Raw genomic sequence first — 24,094 nt, forward strand, 5'->3', positions numbered from 1 at the left:
TCACCTGGACCCTAAACCGTCCCCGTCCCCTAACCCTAACCCTAACCCGAACCCTAACCCTAACACTTCCCCGAAGCCTGACCCTCACCCGTCCCCTAATCCTAACCCGTACGCTAACACTAACCCGCGCCCTCACACGCACGCTCCCCCTAAAGCGTTGCCGTACCCTCACCTGGACCCTAAACCGTCCCCGTCCCCTAACCCTAACCCTAGCCCGAACCCTAACCCTAACCCTTCCCCGAAGCCTGACCCTCACCCGTCCCCTAATCCTAACCCGTATGCTAACACTAACCCGCGCCCTCACATGCACGCTCCCCCTAAAGCGTTGCCGTACCCTCACCTGGACCCTAAACCGTCCCCGTCCCCTAACCCTAACCCTAGCCCGAACCCTAACCCTAACACTTTCCCGAAGCCTGACCCTCACCCGTCCCCTAATCCTAAGCCGTACCCTAACACTAACCCGCGCCCTCACAGGCACGCTCCCCCTAAAGCGTTGCCTTACCCTCACCTGGACCCGAAACCGTCCCCGTCCCCTAACCCTAACCCTAGCCCGAACCCTAACCCTAACCCTTCCCCTAAGCCTGACCCTCACCCGTCCCCTAATCCTAACCCGTACGCTAACACTAACCCGCGCTCTCACACGCACGCTCCCCCTAAAGCGTTGCCGTACCCTCAACTGGACCCTAAACCGTCCCTGTCCCCTAACACTAACCCTAGCCCGAACCCTAACCCTAACCCTTCCCCGAAGCCTGACCCTCACCCGTCCCCTAATCCTAACCCGTACGCTAACACTAACCCGCGCCCTCACACGCAAGCTCCCCCTAAAGCGTTGCCCTACCCTCACCTGGACCCGAAACCGTCTCCGTCCCCTATCCCTAACCCTAGCCCGAACCCTAAACCTAACCCTTCCCCGAAGCCTGACCCTCACCCGTCCCCTAATCCTAACCCGTACGCTAACACTAACCCGCGCCCTCACACGCACGCTCCCCCTAAAGCGTTGCCGTACCCTCACCTGGACCCTAAACCGTCCCCGTCCCCTAACCCTAACAATAGCCCGAACCCTAACCCTAACCCTTCCCCGAAGCCTGACCCTCACCCGTCCCCTAATCCTAACCCGTACGCTAACACTAACCTGCGCCCTCACACGCACGCTCCCCCTAAAGCGTTGCCGTACCCTCACCTGGACCCTAAACGGTCCCCGTCCCCTAACCCTAACCCTAGCCCGAACCCTAACCCTAACCCTTCCCCGAAGCCTGACCCTCACCCGTCCCCTAATCCTAACCCGTACGCTAACACTCACCCGCGCCCTCACACACACGCTCCCCCTAAAGCGTTGCCGTACCCTCACCTGGACCCTAAACCGTCTCCGTCCCCTAACCCTAACCCTAGCCCGAACCCTAACCCTAACCCTTCCCCGAAGCCTGACCCTCACCCGTCCCCTAATCCTAACCCGTACGCTAACACTAACCCGCGCCCTCACACGCACGCTCCCCCTAAAGCGTTGCCGTACCCTCACCTGGACCCTAAACCGTCCCCGTCCCCTAACCCTAACCCTAGCCCGAACCCTAACCCTAACCCTTCCCCGAAGCCTGACCCTCACCCGTCCCCTAATCCTAAGCCGTACCCTAACACTAACCCACTTCCTCACACGCACGCTCCCCCTAAAGCGTTGCCGTACCCTCACCTGGACCCTAAACCGTCCCCGTCCCCTAACCCTAACCCTAGCCCGAACCCTAACCCTAACCCTTCCCCGAAGCCTGACCCTCACCCGTCCCCTAATCCTAACCCGTACGCTAACACTAACCCGCGCCCTCACACGCACGCTCCCCCTAAAGCGTTGCCGTACCCTCACCTGGACCCTAAACCGTCCCCGTCCCCTAACCCTAACCCTAGCCCGAACCCTAACCCTAACCCTTCCCCGAAGCCTGACCCTCACCCGTCCCCTAATCCTAACCCGTACGCTAAAACTAACCCGCGCCCTGACACACACGCTCCCCCTAAAGCGTTACCGTACCCTCACCTGGACCCTAAACCGTCCCCGTCGCCTAACCCTAACCCTAGACCGAACCCTAACCCTAACCCTTCCCCGAAGCCTGACCCTCACCCGTCCCCTAATCCTAACCTGTACGCTAACACTCACCCACGCCCTCACACACACGCTCCCCCTAAAGCGTTGCCGTACCCTCACCTGGACCCTAAACCGTCCCCGTCCCCTAACCCTAACCCTAGCCCGAACCCTAACCCTAACCCTCCCCGAAGCCTGACCCTCACCCGTCCCCTAATCCTAACCCGTACGCTAACACTAACCCGCGCACTCACATGCACGCTCCCCCTAAAGCGTTGCCGTACCCTCACCTGGACCCTAAACCGTCCCCGTCCCCTAACCCTAACCCTAGCCCGAACCCTAACCCTAACCCTTCCCCGAAGCCTGACCCTCACCCGTCCCCTAATCCTAACCCGTACGCTAACACTAACCCGCGCCCTCACACGCACGCTCCCCCTAAAGCGTTGCCGTACCCTCACCTGGACCCTAAACCGTCCCCGTCCCCTAACCCTAACCCTAGCCCGAACCCTAACCCTAACCCTTCCCCGAAGCCTGACCCTCACCCGTCCCCTAATCCTAACCCGTACGCTAACACTAACCCGCGCCCTCACACGCACGCTCCCCCTAAAGTGTTGCCGTACCCTCACCTGGACCCAAAACCGTCCCCGTCCCCTAACCCTAACCCTAACCCGAACAATAACCCTAACCCTTCCCCGAAGCCTGACCCTCACCCGTCCCCTAATCCTAACCCGTACGCTAACACTAACCCGCGCCCTCACACGCACGCTCCCCCTAAAGCGTTGCCGTACCCTCACCTGGACCCTAAGCCGTCCCCGTCCCCTAACCCTAACCCTAGCCCGAACCCTAACCCTAACCCTTCCCCGAAGCCTGACCCTCACCCGTCCCCTAATCCTAAGCCGTACCCTAACACTAACCCACGCCCTCACACGCACGCTCCCCCTAAAGCGTTGCCGTACCCTCACCTGGACCCTAAACCGTCCCCGTCCCCTAACCCTAACCCTAGCCCGAACCCTAACCCTAACCCTTCCCCGAAGCCTGACCCTCACCCGTCCCCTAATCCTAACCCGTACGCTAACACTAACCCGCGCCCTCACACGCACGCTCCCCCTAAAGCGTTGCCGTACCCTCACCTGGACCCTAAACCGTCCCCGTCCCCTAACCCTAACCCTAGCCCGAACCCTAACCCTAACCCTTCCCCGAAGCCTGACCCTCACCCGTCCCCTAATCCTAACCCGTACGCTAAAACTAACCCGCGCCCTGACACACACGCTCCCCCTAAAGCGTTACCGTACCCTCACCTGGACCCTAAACCGTCCCCGTCGCCTAACCCTAAACCTAGACCGAACCCTAACCCTAACCCTTCCCCGAAGCCTGACCCTCACCCGTCCCCTAATCCTAACCTGTACGCTAACACTCACCCGCGCCCTCACACACACGCTCCCCCTAAAGCGTTGCCGTACCCTCACCTGGACCCTAAACCGTCTCCGTCCCCTAACCCTAACCCTAGCCCGAACCCTAACCCTAACCCTCCCCGAAGCCTGACCCTCACCCGTCCCCTAATCCTAACCCGTACGCTAACACTAACCCGCGCACTCACACGCACGCTCCCCCTAAAGCGTTGCCGTACCCTCACCTGGACCCTAAACCGTCCCCGTCCCCTAACCCTAACCCTAGCCCGAACCCTAACCCTAACCCTTCCCCGAAGCCTGACCCTCACCCGTCCCCTAATCCTAACCCGTACGCTAACACTAACCCGCGCCCTCACACGCACGCTCCCCCTAAAGCGTTGCCGTACCCTCACCTGGACCCTAAACCGTCCCCGTCCCCTAACCCTAACCCTAGCCCGAACCCTAACCCTAACCCTTCCCCGAAGCCTGACCCTCACCCGTCCCCTAATCCTAACCCGTACGCTAACACTAATCCGCGCCCTCACACGCACGCTCCCCCTAAAGTGTTGCCGTACCCTCACCTGGACCCAAAACCGTCCCCGTCCCCTAACCCTAACCCTAACCCGAACCCTAACCCTAACCCTTCCCCGAAGCCTGACCCTCACCCATCCCCTAATCCTAACCCGTACGCTAACACTAACCCGCGCCCTCACACGCACGCTCCCCCTAAAGCGTTGCCGTACCCTCACCTGGACCCTAAACCGTCCCCGTCCCCTAACCCTCACCCTAGCCCGAACCCTAACCCTAACCCTTCCCCGAAGCCTGACCCTCACCTGTCCCCTAATCCTAAGCCGTACGCTAACACTAACGTGCGCCCTCACACGCACACTCCCCCTAAAGCGTTGCCGTACCCTCACCTGGACCCTAAACCGTCCCCGTCCCCTAAACCTAACCCTAGCCCGAACCCTAACCCTAACCCTTCCCCGAAGCCTGACCCTCACCCGTCCCCTAATCCTAACCCGTACGCTAACACTAACCCGCGCCCTCACACGCACGCTCCCCCTAAAGCGTTGCCGTACCCTCACCTGGACCCTGAACCGTCCCCGTCCCCTAACCCTAAACCTAGCCCGAACCCTAACCCTAACCCTTCCCCGAAGCCTGACCCTCACCGGTCCCCTAATCCTAACCCGTACGCTAACACTAACCCGCGCCCTCACACGCACGCTCCCCCTAAAGCGTTGCCGTACCCTCACCTGGACCCTAAACCGTCCCCATCCCCTAACCCTAACCCTAGCCCGAACCCTAACCCTAACCCTTCCCCGAAGCCTGACCCTCACCCGTCCCCTAATCCTAACCCTTACGCTAACACTAACCCGCGCCCTCACACGCACGCTCCCCCTAAAGCTTTGCCGTACCCTCACCTGGACCCTAAACCGTCCCCGTCCCCTAACCCTAACCCTAGCCCGAACCCTAACCCTAACCCTTCCCCGAAGCCTGACCCTCACCCGTCCCCTAATCCTAACCCGTACGCTAACACTAACCCGCGCCCTCACACGCACGCTCCCCCTAAAGCGTTGCCGTAACCTCACCTGGACCCTAAACCGTCCCCGTCCCCTAACCCTAACCCTAGCCCGAACCCTAACCCTAACCCTTCCCCGAAGCCTGACCCTCACCCGTCCCCTAATCCTAACCCGTACGCTAACACTAACCCGCGCCCTCACACGCACGCTCCCCCTAAAGCGTTGCCGTACCCTCACCTGGACCCTAAACGGTCCCCGTCCCCTAACCCTAACCCTAGCCCGAACCCTAACCCTAACCCTTCCCCGAAGCCTGACCCTCACCCGTCCCCTAATCCTAACCCGTACGCTAACACTAACCCGCGCCCTCACACGCACGCTCCCCCTAAAGCGTTGCCATACCCTCACCTGGACCCTAAACCGTCCCCGTCCCCTAACCCTAACCCTAGCCCGAACCCTAACCCTAACCCTTCCCCGAAGCCTGACCCTCACCCGTCCCCTAATCCTAAGCCGTACGCTAACACTAACGCACGCCCTCACACGCACGCTCCCCTTAAAGCGTTGCCGTACCCTCACCTGGACCCTAAACCGTCCCCATCCCCTAACCCTAACCCTAGCCCGAACCCTAACCCTAACCCTACCCCGAAGCCTGACCCTCACCCGTCCCCTAATCCTAATCCAAACGCTAACACTAACACGCGCCCTCACACGCCCGCTCCCCCTAAAGCGTTGCCGTATCGTCACCTGGACCCTAAACCGTCCCCGTCCCCTAACCCTAACCCTAGCCCGAACCCTAACACTAACCCTTCCCCGAAGCCTGACCCTCAACCGTCCCCTAATCCTAACCCGTACGCTAACACTCACCCGCGCCCTCACACGCACGCTCCCCCTAAAGCGTTGCCGTACCCTCACCTGGACCCTAAACCGTCCCGGTCCCCTAACCCTAACTCTAGCCCGAACCCTAACCCTAACCCTTCCCCGAAGCCTGACCCTCACCCGTCCCCTAATCCTAACCCGTACGCTAACACTAACCCGCGCCCTCACACGCACGCTCCCCCTAAAGCGTTGCCGTACCCTCACCTGGACCCTAAACCGTCCCGGTCCCCTAACCCTAACCCTAGCCCGAACCCTAACCCTAATCCTTCCCCGAAGCCTGACCCTCACCCGTCCACTAATCCTAACCCGTACGCTAACACTAACGCGCGCCCTCACACGCACGCTCCCCCTAAAGCGTTGCCGTACCCTCACCTGGACCCTAAACCGTCCCCGTCCCCTAACCCTAACCCTAGCCCGAACCCTAACCCTAACCCTTCCCCGAAGCCTGACCCTCACCCGTCCCCTAATCCTAACCCGTACGCTAACACTAACCCGCGCCCTCACACGCACGCTCCCCCTAAAGTGTTGCCTTACCCTCAACTGGACCGGAAACCGTCCCCGTCCCCTAACCCTAACCCTAGCCCGAACCCTAACCCTAACCCTTCCCCGAAGCCTGACCCTCACTCCTCCCCTAATCCTAGCCCGTACGCTAACACTAACCCACGCCCTCACACGCACGCTCCCCCTAAAGCGTTGCCGTACCCTCACCTGGACCCTAAACCGTCCCCGTCCCCTAACCCTAACCCTAGCCCGAACCCTAACCCTAACCCTTCCCCGAAGCCTGACCCTCACCCGTCCCCTAATCCTAACCCGTACGCTAACACTAACCCGTGCCCTCACACGCACGCTCCCCCTAAAGCGTTGCCGTACCCTCACCTGGACCCTAAACCGTCCCCGTCCCCTAACCCTAACCCTAGCCCGAACCCTAACCCTAACCCTTCCCCGAAGCCTGACCCTCACCCGTCCCCTAATCCTAACCCGTACGCTAACACTAACCCGCGCCCTCACACGCACGCTCCCCCTAAAGCGTTGCCGTACCCTCACCTGGACCCTAAACCGTCCCCGTCCCCTAACCCTAACCCTAGCCCGAACCTTAACCCTAACACTTCCCCGAAGCCTGACCCTCACCCGTCCCCTAATCCTAACCCGTACGCTAACACTAACCCCCGCCCTCACACGCACGCTCCCCCTAAAGCATTGCCGTACTCTCACCTGGACCCTAAACCGTTCCCGTCCCCTAACCCTAACCCTAGCCCGAACCCTAACCCTAACCCTTCCCCGAATCCTGACCCTCACCCGTCCCCTAATCCTAACCCGTACGCTAACACTAACCCGCGCCCTCACACGCACGCTCCCCCTAAAGCGTTGCCTTACCCTCACCTGGACCCTAAACCGTCCCCGTCCCCTAACCCTAACCCTAGCCCGAACCCTAACCCTAACCCTTCCCCGAAGCCTGACCCTCACCCGTCCCCTAATCCTAACCCGTACGCTAACACTAACCCGCGCCCTCACACGCACGCTCCCCCTAAAGCGTTGCCGTACCCTCACCTGGACCCTAAACCGTCCCCGTCCCCTAACCCTAACCCTAGCCCGAACCCTAACCCTAACCCTTCCCCGAAGCCTGACCCTCACCCGTCCCCTAATCCTAACCCGTACGCTAACACTAACCCGCGCCCTCACACACACGCTCCCCCTAAAGCGTTGCCGTACCCTCACCTGGACCCTAAACCGTCCCCGTCCCCTAACCCTAACCCTAGCCCGAACCCTAACCCTTACCCTTCCCCGAAGCCTGACCCTCACCCGTCCCCTAATCCTAACCCGTACGCTAACACTAACCCGCGCCCTCACACGCACGCTCCCCCTAAAGCGTTGCCGTACCCTCACCTGGACCCGAAACCGTCCCCGTCCCCTAACCCTAACCCTAGCCCGAACCCTAACCCTAACCCTTCCCCGAATCCTGACCCTCACCCGTCCCCTAATCCTAACCCGTACGCTAACACTAACCCGCGCCCTCACACGCATGCTCTCCCTAAAGCGTTGCCGTACCCTGACCTGGACCCTAAACCGTCCCCGTCCCCTAACCCTAACCCTAGCCCGAACCCTAACCCTAACCCTTCCCCGAAGCCTGACCCTCACCCGTCCCCTAATCCTAACCCGTACGCTAACACTAACCCGCGCCCTCACACGCACGCTCCCCCTAAAGCGTTGCCGTACCCTCACCTGGACCCTAAACCGTCCCCGTCCCCTAACCCTAACCCTAGCCCGAACCCTAACCCTAACCCTTCCCCGAAGCCTGACCCTCACCCGTCCCCTAATCCTAACCCGTACGCTAACACTAACCCGCGCCCTCACACGCACGCTCCCCCTAAAGCGTTGCCGTACCCTCACCTGGACCCGAAACCGTCCCCGTCCCCTAACCCTAAACCTAGCCCGAACCCTAACCCTAACCCTTCCCCGAAGCCTGACCCTCACCCGTCCCCTAATCCTAACCCGTACGCTAACACTAACCCGCGCCCTCACACGCACGCTCCCCCTAAAGCGTTGCCGTATCCTCACCTGGACCCTAAACCGTCCCCGTCCCCTAACCCTAACCCTAGCCCGAACCCTAACCCTAACCCTTCCCCGAAGCCTGACCCTCACCCGTCCCCTAATCCTAACCCGTACGCTAACACTCACCCGCGCCCTCACACACACGCTCCCCCTAAAGCGTTGCCGTACCCTCACCTGGACCCTAAACCGTCTCCGTCCCCTAACCCTAACCCTAGCCCGAACCCTAACCCTAACCCTTCCCCGAAGCCTGACCCTCACCCGTCCCCTAATCCTAACCCGTACGCTAACACTAACCCGCGCACTCACACGCACGCTCCCCCTAAAGCGTTGCCGTACCCTCACCTGGACCCTAAACCGTCCCCGTCCCCTAACCCTAACCCTAGCCCGAACCCTAACCCTAACCCTTCCCCGAAGCCTGACCCTCACCCGTCCCCTAATCCTAAGCCGTACCCTAACACTAACCCACTTCCTCACACGCACGCTCCCCCTAAAGCGTTGCCGTACCCTCACCTGGACCCTAAACCGTCCCCGTCCCCTAACCCTAACCCTAGCCCGAACCCTAACCCTAACCCTTCCCCGAAGCCTGACCCTCACCCGTCCCCTAATCCTAACCCGTACGCTAACACTAACCCGCGCCCTCACACGCACGCTCCCCCTAAAGCGTTGCCGTACCCTCACCTGGACCCTAAACCGTCCCCGTCCCCTAACCCTAACCCTAGCCCGAACCCTAACCCTAACCCTTCCCCGAAGCCTGACCCTCACCCGTCCCCTAATCCTAACCCGTACGCTAAAACTAACCCGCGCCCTGACACACACGCTCCCCCTAAAGCGTTACCGTACCCTCACCTGGACCCTAAACCGTCCCCGTCGCCTAACCCTAACCCTAGACCGAACCCTAACCCTAACCCTTCCCCGAAGCCTGACCCTCACCCGTCCCCTAATCCTAACCTGTACGCTAACACTCACCCACGCCCTCACACACACGCTCCCCCTAAAGCGTTGCCGTACCCTCACCTGGACCCTAAACCGTCCCCGTCCCCTAACCCTAACCCTAGCCCGAACCCTAACCCTAACCCTCCCCGAAGCCTGACCCTCACCCGTCCCCTAATCCTAACCCGTACGCTAACACTAACCCGCGCACTCACATGCACGCTCCCCCTAAAGCGTTGCCGTACCCTCACCTGGACCCTAAACCGTCCCCGTCCCCTAACCCTAACCCTAGCCCGAACCCTAACCCTAACCCTTCCCCGAAGCCTGACCCTCACCCGTCCCCTAATCCTAACCCGTACGCTAACACTAACCCGCGCCCTCACACGCACGCTCCCCCTAAAGCGTTGCCGTACCCTCACCTGGACCCTAAACCGTCCCCGTCCCCTAACCCTAACCCTAGCCCGAACCCTAACCCTAACCCTTCCCCGAAGCCTGACCCTCACCCGTCCCCTAATCCTAACCCGTACGCTAACACTAACCCGCGCCCTCACACGCACGCTCCCCCTAAAGTGTTGCCGTACCCTCACCTGGACCCAAAACCGTCCCCGTCCCCTAACCCTAACCCTAACCCGAACAATAACCCTAACCCTTCCCCGAAGCCTGACCCTCACCCGTCCCCTAATCCTAACCCGTACGCTAACACTAACCCGCGCCCTCACACGCACGCTCCCCCTAAAGCGTTGCCGTACCCTCACCTGGACCCTAAGCCGTCCCCGTCCCCTAACCCTAACCCTAGCCCGAACCCTAACCCTAACCCTTCCCCGAAGCCTGACCCTCACCCGTCCCCTAATCCTAAGCCGTACCCTAACACTAACCCACGCCCTCACACGCACGCTCCCCCTAAAGCGTTGCCGTACCCTCACCTGGACCCTAAACCGTCCCCGTCCCCTAACCCTAACCCTAGCCCGAACCCTAACCCTAACCCTTCCCCGAAGCCTGACCCTCACCCGTCCCCTAATCCTAACCCGTACGCTAACACTAACCCGCGCCCTCACACGCACGCTCCCCCTAAAGCGTTGCCGTACCCTCACCTGGACCCTAAACCGTCCCCGTCCCCTAACCCTAACCCTAGCCCGAACCCTAACCCTAACCCTTCCCCGAAGCCTGACCCTCACCCGTCCCCTAATCCTAACCCGTACGCTAAAACTAACCCGCGCCCTGACACACACGCTCCCCCTAAAGCGTTACCGTACCCTCACCTGGACCCTAAACCGTCCCCGTCGCCTAACCCTAACCCTAGACCGAACCCTAACCCTAACCCTTCCCCGAAGCCTGACCCTCACCCGTCCCCTAATCCTAACCTGTACGCTAACACTCACCCGCGCCCTCACACACACGCTCCCCCTAAAGCGTTGCCGTACCCTCACCTGGACCCTAAACCGTCTCCGTCCCCTAACCCTAACCCTAGCCCGAACCCTAACCCTAACCCTCCCCGAAGCCTGACCCTCACCCGTCCCCTAATCCTAACCCGTACGCTAACACTAACCCGCGCACTCACACGCACGCTCCCCCTAAAGCGTTGCCGTACCCTCACCTGGACCCTAAACCGTCCCCGTCCCCTAACCCTAACCCTAGCCCGAACCCTAACCCTAACCCTTCCCCGAAGCCTGACCCTCACCCGTCCCCTAATCCTAACCCGTACGCTAACACTAACCCGCGCCCTCACACGCACGCTCCCCCTAAAGCGTTGCCGTACCCTCACCTGGACCCTAAACCGTCCCCGTCCCCTAACCCTAACCCTAGCCCGAACCCTAACCCTAACCCTTCCCCGAAGCCTGACCCTCACCCGTCCCCTAATCCTAACCCGTACGCTAACACTAATCCGCGCCCTCACACGCACGCTCCCCCTAAAGTGTTGCCGTACCCTCACCTGGACCCAAAACCGTCCCCGTCCCCTAACCCTAACCCTAACCCGAACCCTAACCCTAACCCTTCCCCGAAGCCTGACCCTCACCCATCCCCTAATCCTAACCCGTACGCTAACACTAACCCGCGCCCTCACACGCACGCTCCCCCTAAAGCGTTGCCGTACCCTCACCTGGACCCTAAACCGTCCCCGTCCCCTAACCCTCACCCTAGCCCGAACCCTAACCCTAACCCTTCCCCGAAGCCTGACCCTCACCTGTCCCCTAATCCTAAGCCGTACGCTAACACTAACGTGCGCCCTCACACGCACACTCCCCCTAAAGCGTTGCCGTACCCTCACCTGGACCCTAAACCGTCCCCGTCCCCTAAACCTAACCCTAGCCCGAACCCTAACCCTAACCCTTCCCCGAAGCCTGACCCTCACCCGTCCCCTAATCCTAACCCGTACGCTAACACTAACCCGCGCCCTCACACGCACGCTCCCCCTAAAGCGTTGCCGTACCCTCACCTGGACCCTGAACCGTCCCCGTCCCCTAACCCTAAACCTAGCCCGAACCCTAACCCTAACCCTTCCCCGAAGCCTGACCCTCACCGGTCCCCTAATCCTAACCCGTACGCTAACACTAACCCGCGCCCTCACACGCACGCTCCCCCTAAAGCGTTGCCGTACCCTCACCTGGACCCTAAACCGTCCCCATCCCCTAACCCTAACCCTAGCCCGAACCCTAACCCTAACCCTTCCCCGAAGCCTGACCCTCACCCGTCCCCTAATCCTAACCCTTACGCTAACACTAACCCGCGCCCTCACACGCACGCTCCCCCTAAAGCTTTGCCGTACCCTCACCTGGACCCTAAACCGTCCCCGTCCCCTAACCCTAACCCTAGCCCGAACCCTAACCCTAACCCTTCCCCGAAGCCTGACCCTCACCCGTCCCCTAATCCTAACCCGTACGCTAACACTAACCCGCGCCCTCACACGCACGCTCCCCCTAAAGCGTTGCCGTAACCTCACCTGGACCCTAAACCGTCCCCGTCCCCTAACCCTAACCCTAGCCCGAACCCTAACCCTAACCCTTCCCCGAAGCCTGACCCTCACCCGTCCCCTAATCCTAACCCGTACGCTAACACTAACCCGCGCCCTCACACGCACGCTCCCCCTAAAGCGTTGCCGTACCCTCACCTGGACCCTAAACGGTCCCCGTCCCCTAACCCTAACCCTAGCCCGAACCCTAACCCTAACCCTTCCCCGAAGCCTGACCCTCACCCGTCCCCTAATCCTAACCCGTACGCTAACACTAACCCGCGCCCTCACACGCACGCTCCCCCTAAAGCGTTGCCATACCCTCACCTGGACCCTAAACCGTCCCCGTCCCCTAACCCTAACCCTAGCCCGAACCCTAACCCTAACCCTTCCCCGAAGCCTGACCCTCACCCGTCCCCTAATCCTAAGCCGTACGCTAACACTAACGCACGCCCTCACACGCACGCTCCCCTTAAAGCGTTGCCGTACCCTCACCTGGACCCTAAACCGTCCCCATCCCCTAACCCTAACCCTAGCCCGAACCCTAACCCTAACCCTACCCCGAAGCCTGACCCTCACCCGTCCCCTAATCCTAATCCAAACGCTAACACTAACACGCGCCCTCACACGCCCGCTCCCCCTAAAGCGTTGCCGTATCGTCACCTGGACCCTAAACCGTCCCCGTCCCCTAACCCTAACCCTAGCCCGAACCCTAACACTAACCCTTCCCCGAAGCCTGACCCTCAACCGTCCCCTAATCCTAACCCGTACGCTAACACTCACCCGCGCCCTCACACGCACGCTCCCCCTAAAGCGTTGCCGTACCCTCACCTGGACCCTAAACCGTCCCGGTCCCCTAACCCTAACTCTAGCCCGAACCCTAACCCTAACCCTTCCCCGAAGCCTGACCCTCACCCGTCCCCTAATCCTAACCCGTACGCTAACACTAACCCGCGCCCTCACACGCACGCTCCCCCTAAAGCGTTGCCGTACCCTCACCTGGACCCTAAACCGTCCCGGTCCCCTAACCCTAACCCTAGCCCGAACCCTAACCCTAATCCTTCCCCGAAGCCTGACCCTCACCCGTCCACTAATCCTAACCCGTACGCTAACACTAACGCGCGCCCTCACACGCACGCTCCCCCTAAAGCGTTGCCGTACCCTCACCTGGACCCTAAACCGTCCCCGTCCCCTAACCCTAACCCTAGCCCGAACCCTAACCCTAACCCTTCCCCGAAGCCTGACCCTCACCCGTCCCCTAATCCTAACCCGTACGCTAACACTAACCCGCGCCCTCACACGCACGCTCCCCCTAAAGTGTTGCCTTACCCTCAACTGGACCGGAAACCGTCCCCGTCCCCTAACCCTAACCCTAGCCCGAACCCTAACCCTAACCCTTCCCCGAAGCCTGACCCTCACTCCTCCCCTAATCCTAGCCCGTACGCTAACACTAACCCACGCCCTCACACGCACGCTCCCCCTAAAGCGTTGCCGTACCCTCACCTGGACCCTAAACCGTCCCCGTCCCCTAACCCTAACCCTAGCCCGAACCCTAACCCTAACCCTTCCCCGAAGCCTGACCCTCACCCGTCCCCTAATCCTAACCCGTACGCTAACACTAACCCGTGCCCTCACACGCACGCTCCCCCTAAAGCGTTGCCGTACCCTCACCTGGACCCTAAACCGTCCCCGTCCCCTAACCCTAACCCTAGCCCGAACCCTAACCCTAACCCTTCCCCGAAGCCTGACCCTCACCCGTCCCCTAATCCTAACCCGTACGCTAACACTAACCCGCGCCCTCACACGCACGCTCCCCCTAAAGCGTTGCCGTACCCTCACCTGGACCCTAAACCGTCCCCGTCCCCTAACCCTAACCCTAGCCCGAACCTTAACCCTAACACTTCCCCGAAGCCTGACCCTCACCCGTCCCCTAATCCTAACCCGTACGCTAACACTAACCCCCGCCCTCACACGCACGCTCCCCCTAAAGCATTGCCGTACTCTCACCTGGACCCTAAACCGTTCCCGTCCCCTAACCCTAACCCTAGCCCGAACCCTAACCCTAACCCTTCCCCGAATCCTGACCCTCACCCGTCCCCTAATCCTAACCCGTACGCTAACACTAACCCGCGCCCTCACACGCACGCTCCCCCTAAAGCGTTGCCTTACCCTCACCTGGACCCTAAACCGTCCCCGTCCCCTAACCCTAACCCTAGCCCGAACCCTAACCCTAACCCTTCCCCGAAGCCTGACCCTCACCCGTCCCCTAATCCTAACCCGTACGCTAACACTAACCCGCGCCCTCACACGCACGCTCCCCCTAAAGCGTTGCCGTACCCTCACCTGGACCCTAAACCGTCCCCGTCCCCTAACCCTAACCCTAGCCCGAACCCTAACCCTAACCCTTCCCCGAAGCCTGACCCTCACCCGTCCCCTAATCCTAACCCGTACGCTAACACTAACCCGCGCCCTCACACACACGCTCCCCCTAAAGCGTTGCCGTACCCTCACCTGGACCCTAAACCGTCCCCGTCCCCTAACCCTAACCCTAGCCCGAACCCTAACCCTTACCCTTCCCCGAAGCCTGACCCTCACCCGTCCCCTAATCCTAACCCGTACGCTAACACTAACCCGCGCCCTCACACGCACGCTCCCCCTAAAGCGTTGCCGTACCCTCACCTGGACCCGAAACCGTCCCCGTCCCCTAACCCTAACCCTAGCCCGAACCCTAACCCTAACCCTTCCCCGAATCCTGACCCTCACCCGTCCCCTAATCCTAACCCGTACGCTAACACTAACCCGCGCCCTCACACGCATGCTCTCCCTAAAGCGTTGCCGTACCCTGACCTGGACCCTAAACCGTCCCCGTCCCCTAACCCTAACCCTAGCCCGAACCCTAACCCTAACCCTTCCCCGAAGCCTGACCCTCACCCGTCCCCTAATCCTAACCCGTACGCTAACACTAACCCGCGCCCTCACACGCACGCTCCCCCTAAAGCGTTGCCGTACCCTCACCTGGACCCTAAACCGTCCCCGTCCCCTAACCCTAACCCTAGCCCGAACCCTAACCCTAACCCTTCCCCGAAGCCTGACCCTCACCCGTCCCCTAATCCTAACCCGTACGCTAACACTAACCCGCGCCCTCACACGCACGCTCCCCCTAAAGCGTTGCCGTACCCTCACCTGGACCCGAAACCGTCCCCGTCCCCTAACCCTAACCCTAGCCCGAACCCTAACCCTAACCCTTCCCCGAATCCTGACCCTCACCCGTCCCCTAATCCTAACCCGTACGCTAACACTAACCCGCGCCCTCACACGCACGCTCCCCCTAAAGCGTTGCCGTACCCTCACCTGGACCCTAAACCGTCCCCGTCCCCTAACCCTAAACCTAGCCCGAACCCTAACCCTAACCCTTCCCCGAAGCCTGACCCTCACCCGTCCCCTAATCCTAACCCGTACGCTAACACTAACCCGCGCCCTCACACGCACGCTCCCCCTAAAGCGTTGCCGTATCCTCACCTGGACCCTAAACCGTCCCCGTCCCCTAACCCTAACCCTAGCCCGAACCCTAACCCTAACCCTTCCCCGAAGCCTGACCCTCACCCGTCCCCTAATCCTAACCCGTACGCTAACACTAACCCGTGCCCTCACATGCACGCTCCCCCTAAAGCGTTGCCGTACCCTCACCTGGACCCTAAACCGTCCCCGTCCCCTAACCCTAACCCTAGCCCGAACCCTAACCCTAACCCTTCCCCGAAGCCTGACCTTCACCCGTCCCCTAATCCTAAGCCGTACGCTAACACTAACCCGCGCCCTCACACGCATGCTCCCCCTAAAGCGTTGCCGTACCCTCACCTTGACCCTAAACTGTCCCCGTCCCCTAACCCTAACCCTAGCCCGAACCCTAACCCTAACCCTTCCCCGAAGCCTGACCCTCACCCGTCCCCTAATCCTAACCCGTACGCTAACACTAACCCGCGCCCTCACACACACGCTCCCTCTAAAGCGTTGCCGTACCCTCACCTGGACCCTAAACCGTCCCCGTCCCCTAACCCTAACCCTAGCCCGAACCCTAACCCTAACCCTTCCCCGAAGCCTGACCCTCACCCGTCCCCTAATCCTAACCCGTACGCTAACACTAACTCGCGCCCTCACACGCACGCTCCCCCTAAAGCGTTGCCGTACCCTCACCTGGACCCTAAACGGTCCCCGTCCCCTAACCCTAACCCTAGCCCGAACCCTAACCCTAACCCTTCCCCGAAGCCTGACCCTCACCCGTCCCCTAATCCTAACCCGTACGCTAACACTAACCCGCGCCCTCACACGCACGCTCCCCCTAAAGCGTTGCCATACCCTCACCTGGACCCTAAACCGTCCCCGTCCCCTAACCCTAACCCTAGCCCGAACCCTAACCCTAACCCTTCCCCGAAGCCTGACCCTCACCCGTCCCCTAATCCTAAGCCGTACGCTAACACTAACGCACGCCCTCACACGCACGCTCCCCTTAAAGCGTTGCCGTACCCTCACCTGGACCCTAAACCGTCCCCGTCCCCTAACCCTAACCCTAGCCCGAACCCTAACCCTAACCCTACCCCGAAGCCTGACCCTCACCCGTCCCCTAATCCTAACCCGAACGCTAACACTAACACGCGCCCTCACACGCACGCTCCCCCTAAAGCGTTGCCGTACCCTCACCTGGACCCTAAACCGTCCCCGTCCCCTAACCCTAACCCTAGCCCGAACCCTAACCCTAACCCTTCCCCGAAGCCTTTCCCTCACCCGTCCCCTAATCCTAACCCGTACGCTAACACTAACCCGCGCCCTCACACGCACGCTCCCCCTAAAGCGTTGCCGTACCCTCACCTGGACCCGAAACCGTCCCCGTCCCCTAACCCTAACCCTAGCCTGAACCCTAACCCTAACCCTTCCCTGAATCCTGACCCTCACCCGTCCCCTAATCCTAACCCGTACGCTAACACTAACCCGCGCCCTCACACGCACGCTCCCCCTAAAGCGTTGCCGTACCCTCACCTGGACCCTAAACCATCCCCGTCCCCTAACCCTAACCCTAGCCCGAACCCTAACCCTAACCCTTCCCCGAAGCCTGACCCTCACCCGTCCCCTAATCCTAACCCGTACGCTAACACTAACCCGCGCCCTCACACGCACGCTCCCCCTAAAGCGTTGCCGTATCCTCACCTGGCCCCTAAACCGTCCCCGTCCCCTAACCCTAACCCTAGCCCGAACCCTAACCCTAACCCTTCCCCGAAGCCTGACCCTCACCCGTCCCCTAATCCTAACCCGTACGTTAACACTAACCCGTGCCCTCACATGCACGCTCCCCCTAAAGCGTTGCCGTACCCTCACCTGGACCCTAAACCGTCCCCGTCCCCTAACCCTAACCCTAGCCCGAACCCTAACCCTAACCCTTCCCCGAAGCCTGACCTTCACCCGTCCCCTAATCCTAAGCCGTACGCTAACACTAACCCGCGCCCTCACACACATGCTCCCCCTAAAGCATTGCCGTACCCTGACCTTGACCCTAAACCGTCCCCGTCCCCTAACCCTAACCCTAGCCCGAACCCTAACCCTAACCCTTCCCCGAAGCCTGACCCTCACCCGTCCCCTAATCCTAACCCTTACGCTAACACTAACCCGCGCCCTCACACACACGCTCCCCCTAAAGCGTTGCCGTACCCTCACCTGGACCCTAAACCGTCCCCGTCCCCTAACCCTAACCCTAGCCCGAACCCTAAACCTAACCCTTCCCCGAAGCCTGACCCTCACCCGTCCCCTAATCCTAACCCGTACGCTAACACTAACGTGCGCCCTCACACGCACGCTCCCCCTAAAGCGTTGCCGTACCCTCACCTGGACCCTAAACCGTCCCCGTCCCCTAACCCTAACCCTAGCCCGAACCCTAACCCTAACCCTTCCCCGAAGCCTGACCCTCACCCGTCCCCTAATCCTAACCCGTACGCTAACACTAACCCGCGCCCTCACACGCACGCTCCCCTTAAAGCGTTGCCGTACCCTCTCCTGGACCCTAAACCGTCCCCGTCCCCTAACCCTTACCCTAGCCCGAACCCTAACCCTAACCCTTCCCCGAAGCCTGACCCTCACCCGTCCCCTAATCCTAACCCGTACGCTAACACTAACCCGTGCCATCACACGCACGCTCCCCCTAAAGCGTTGCCGTACCCTCACCTGGACCCTAAACCGTCCCCGTCCCCTAACCCTAACCCTAGCCCGAACCCTAACCCTAACCCTTCCCCGAAGCCTGACCCTCACCCGTCCCCTAATCCTAACCCTTACGCTAACACTAACCCGCGCCCTCACACGCACGCTCCCCCTAAAGCGTTGCCGTACCCTCACCTGGACCCTAAACCGTCCCTGTCCCCTAACCCTATCCCTAGCCCGAACCCTAACCCTAACCCTTCCCCGAAGCCTGACCCTCACCCGTCCCCTAATCCTAACCCGTACGCTAACACTAACCCGCGCCCTCACACGCACGCTCCCCCTAAAGCGTTGCCGTACCCTCACCTGGACCCTAAACCGTCCCCGTCCCCTAACCCTAACCCTAGCCCGAACCCTAACCCTAACCCTACCCCGAAGCCTGACCCTCACCCGTCCCCTAATCCTAACCCGAACGCTAACACTAACACGCGCCCTCACACGCCCGCTCCCCCTAAAGCGTTGCCGTACCCTCACCTGGACCCTAAACCGTCCCCGTCCCCTAACCCTAACCCTAGCCCGAACCCTAACCCTAACCCTTCCCCGAAGCCTGACCCTCACCCGTCCCCTAATCCTAACCCGTACGCTAACACTCACCCGCGCCCTCACATGCACGCTCCCCCTAAAGCGTTGCCGTACCCTCACCTGGACCCTAAACCATCCCGGTCCCCTAACCCTAACTCTAGCCCGAACCCTAACCCTAACCCTTCCCCGAAGCCTGACCCTCACCCGTCCCCTAATCCTAACCCGTACGCTAACACTAACCCGCGCCCTCACACGCACGCTCCCCCTAAAGCGTTGCCGTACCCTCACCTGGACCCTAAACCGTCCCGGTCCCCTAACCCTAACCGTAGCCCGAACCCTAACCCTAATCCTTCCCCGAAGCCTGACCCTCACCCGTCCCCTAATCCTAACCCGTACGCTAACACTAACCCGCGCCCTCACACGCACGCTCCCCCTAAAGCGTTGCCGTACCCTCACCTGGACCCTAAACCGTCCCCGTCCCCTAACCCTAACCCTAGCCCGAACCCTAACCCTAACCCTTCCCCGAAGCCTGACCCTCACCCGTCCCCTAATCCTAAGCCGTACGCTAACACTAACCCGCGCCCTCACACGCACGCTCCCCCTAAAGTGTTGCCTTACCCTCACCTGGACCAGAAACCGTCCCCGTCCCCTAACCCTATCCCTAGCCCGAACCCTAACCCTAACCCTTCCCCGAAGCCTGACCCTCACTCCTCCCCTAATCCTAGCCCGTACGCTAACACTAACCCGCGCCCTCACACGCACGCTCCCCCTAAAGCGTTGCCGTACCCTCACCTGGACCCTAAACCGTCCCCATCCCCTAACCCTAACCCTAGCCCGAACCCTAACCCTAACCCTTCCCCGAAGCCTGACCCTCACCCGTCCCCTAATCCTAACCCTTACGCTAACACTAACCCGCGCCCTCACACGCACGCTCCCCCTAAAGCGTTGCCGTACCCTCACCTGGACCTTAAACCGTCCCCGTCCCCTAACCCTAACCCTAGCCCGAACCCTAACCCTAACCCTTCCCCGAAGCCTGACCCTCACCCGTCCCCTAATCCTAACCCGTACGCTAACACTAACCCGCGCCCTCACACGCACGCTCCCCCTAAAGCGTTGCCGTAACCTCACCTGGACCCTAAACCGTCCCCGTCCCCTAACCCTAACCCTAGCCCGAACCCTAACCCTAACCCTTCCCCGAAGCCTGACCCTCACCCGTCCCCTAATCCTAACCCGTACGCTAACACTAACTCGTGCCCTCACACGCACGCTCCCCCTAAAGCGTTGCCGTACCCTCACCTGGACCCTAAACGGTCCCCGTCCCCTAACCCTAACCCTAGCCCGAACCCTAACCCTAACCCTTCCCCGAAGCCTGACCCTCACCCGTCCCCTAATCCTAACCCGTACGCTAACACTAACCCGCGCCCTCACACGCACGCTCCCCCTAAAGCGTTGCCATACCCTCACCTGGACCCTAAACCGATCCCGTCCCCTAACCCTAACCCAAGCCCGAACCCTAACGCTAACCCTTCCCCGAAGCCTGACCCTCACCCGTCCCCTAATCCTAAGCCGTACGCTAACACTAACGCACGCCCTCACATGCACGCTCCCCCTAAAGCGTTGCCGTACCCTCACCTGGACCCTAAACCGTCCCCGTCCCCTAACCCTAACCCTAGCCCGAACCCTAACCCTAACCCTTCCCCGAAGCCTGACCCTCACCCGTCCCCTAATCCTAACCCGTACGCTAACACTAACACGCGCCCTCACACGCCCGCTCCACCTAAAGCGTTGCCGTACCCTCACCTGGACCCTAAACCGTCCCCGTCCCCTAACCCTAACCCTAGCCCGAACCCTAACCCTAACCCTTCCCCGAAGCCTGACCCTCACCCGTCCCCTAATCCTATCCCGTACGCTAACACTCACCCGCGCCCTCACATGCACGCTCCCCCTAAAGCGTTGCCGTACCCTCACCTGGACCCTAAACCGTCCCGGTCCCCTAACCCTAACTCTAGCCCGAACCCTAACCCTAACCCTTCCCCGAAGCCTGACCCTCACCCGTCCCCTAATCCTAACCCGTACGCTAACACTAACCCGCGCCCTCACACGCACGCTCCCCCTAAAGCGTTGCCGTACCCTCACCTGGACCCTAAACCGTCCCGATCCCCTAACCCTAACCCTAGCCCGAACCCTAACCCTAATCCTTCCCCGAAGCCTGACCCTCACCCGTCCCCTAATCCTAACCCGTACGCTAACACTAACGCGCGCCCTCACACGCACACTCCCCCTAAAGCGTTGCCGTACCCTCACCTGGACCCTAAACCGTCCCCGTCCCCTAACCCTAACCCTAGCCCGAACCCTAACCCTAACCCTTCCCCGAAGCCTGACCCTCACCCGTCCCCTAATCCTAACCCGAACGCTAACACTAACCCGCGCCCTCACACGCACGCTCCCCCTAAAGCGTTGCCTTACCCTCACCTGGACCCGAAACCGTCCCCGTCCCCTAACCCTAACCCTAGCCCGAACCCTAACCCTAACCCTTCCCCGAAGCCTGACCCTCACCCGTCCCCTAATCCTAGCCCGTACGCTAACACTAACCCACGCCCTCACACGCACGCTCCCCCTAAAGCGTTGCCGTACCCTCACCTGGACCCTAAACCGTCCCCGTCCCCTAACCCTAACCCTATCCCGAACCCTAACCCTAACCCTTCCCCGAAGCCTGACCCTCACCCGTCCCCTAATCCTAACCCGTACGCTAACACTAACCCGCGCCCTCACACGCACGCTCCCCCTAAAGCGTTGCCGTACCCTCACCTGGACCCTAAACCGTCCCCGTCCCCTAACCCTAACCCTAGCCCGAACCCTAACCCTAACCCTTCCCCGAAGCCTGACCCTCACCCGTCCCCTAATCCTAACCCGTACGCTAACACTAACCCGCGCCCTCACACGCACGCTCCCCCTAAAGCGTTGCCGTACCCTCACCTGGACCCTAAACCGTCCCCGACCCCTAACCCTAACCCTAGCCCGAACCCTAACCCTAACCCTTCCCCGAAGCCTGACCCTCACCCGTCCCCTAATCCTAACCCGTACGCTAACACTAACCCGCGCCCTCACACACACGCTCCCCCTAAAGCGTTGCCGTACCCTCACCTGGACCCTAAACCGTCCCCGTCCCCTAACCCTAACCCTAGCCCGAACCCTAACCCTAACCCTTCCCCGAAGCCTGACCCTCACCCGTCCCCTAATCCTAACCCGTACGCTAACACTAACCCGCGCCCTCACACGCACGCTCCCCCTAAAGCGTTGCCGTACCCTCACCTGGACCCTAAACCGTCCCCGTCCCCTACCCCTAACCCTAGCCCGAACCCTAACCCTAACCCTTCCCCGAATCCTGACCCTCAGCCGTCCCCTAATCCTAACCCGTACGCTGACACTAACCCGCGCCCTCACACGCACGCTCCCCCTAAAGCGTTGCCGTACCCTCACCTGGACCCTAAACCGTCCCCGTCCCCTAACCCTAACCCTAGCCCGAACCCTAACCCTAACCCTTCCCCGAAGCCTGACCCTCACCCGTCCCCTAATCCTAACCCGTACGCTAACACTAACCCGCGCCCTCACACGCACGCTCCCCCTAAAGCGTTGCCGTACCCTCACCTGGACCCTAAACCGTCCCCGTCCCCTAACCCTAACCCTAGCCCGAACCCTAACCCTAACCCTTCCCCGAAGCCTGACCCTCACCCGTCCCCTAATCCTAACCCGTACGCTAACACTAACCCGCGCCCTCACACGCACTCTCCCCCTAAAGCGTTGCCGTACCCTCACCTGGACCCGAAACCGTCCCCGTCCTCTAACCCTAACCCTAGCCCGAACCCTAACCCTAACCCTTCCCCGAAGCCTGACCCTCACCCGTCCCCTAATCCTAACCCGTACGCTAACACTAACCCGCTCCCTGACACGCACGCTCCCCCTAAAGCGTTGCCTTACCCTCACCTGGACCCGAAACCGTCCCCGTCCCCTAACCCTAACCCTAGCCCGAACCCTAACGCTAACCCTTCCCCGAATCCTTTCCCTCACCCGTCCCCTAATCCTAACCCGTACGCTAACACTAACCCGCGCCCTCACACGCACGCTCCCCCTAAAGCGTTGCCGTACCCTCACCTGGACCCTAAACCGTCCCCGTCCCCTAACCCTAACCCTAGCCCGAACCCTAATCCTAAACCTTCCCCGAAGCCTGACCCTCACCCGTCCCCTAATCCTAACCCGTACGCTAACACTAACCCGCGCCCTCACACGCACGCTCCCCCTAAAGCGTTGCCGTACCCTCACCTGGACCCTAAACCGTCCCCGTCCCCTAACCCTAACCCTAGCCCGAACCCTAACCCTAACCCTTCCCCAAAGCCTGACCCTCACCCGTCCCCTAATCCTAACCCGTACGCTAACACTAACCCGCGCCCTCACACGCACGCTCCTCCTAAAGCGTTGCCGTATCCTCACCTGGACCCTAAACCGTCCCCGTCCCCTAACCCTAACCCTAGCCCGAACCCTAACCCTAACCCTTCCCCGAAGCCTGACCCTCACCCGTCCCCTAATCCTAACCCGTACGCTAACACTAACCCGCGCCCTCACACGCACGCTCCCCCTAAAGCGTTGCCTTACCCTCACCTGGACCCGAAACCGTCCCCGTCCCCTAACCCTAACCCTAGCCCGAACCCTAACCCTAACCCTTCCCCGAAGCCTGACCCTCACCCGTCCCCTAATCCTAACCCGTACGCTAACACTAACCCGTGCCCTCACACGCACGCTCCCCCTAAAGCGTTGCCGTACCCTCACCTGGACCCTAAACCGTCCCCGTCCCCTAATCCTAACCCTAGCCCGAACCCTAACCCTAACCCTTCCCCGAAGCCTGACCCTCACCCGTCCCCTAATCCTAACCCGTACGCTAACACTAACCCGCGCCCTCACACGCACGCTCCCCCTAAAGCGTTGCCGTACCCTCACCTGGACCCTAAACCGTCCCCGTCCCCTAACCCTAACCCTAGCCAGAACCCTAACCCTAACCCTTCCCCGA

This window comes from Delphinus delphis, chromosome 12 (assembly GCF_949987515.2).
Source record: "Delphinus delphis chromosome 12, mDelDel1.2, whole genome shotgun sequence".
Taxonomy (NCBI): domain Eukaryota; kingdom Metazoa; phylum Chordata; class Mammalia; order Artiodactyla; family Delphinidae; genus Delphinus; species Delphinus delphis.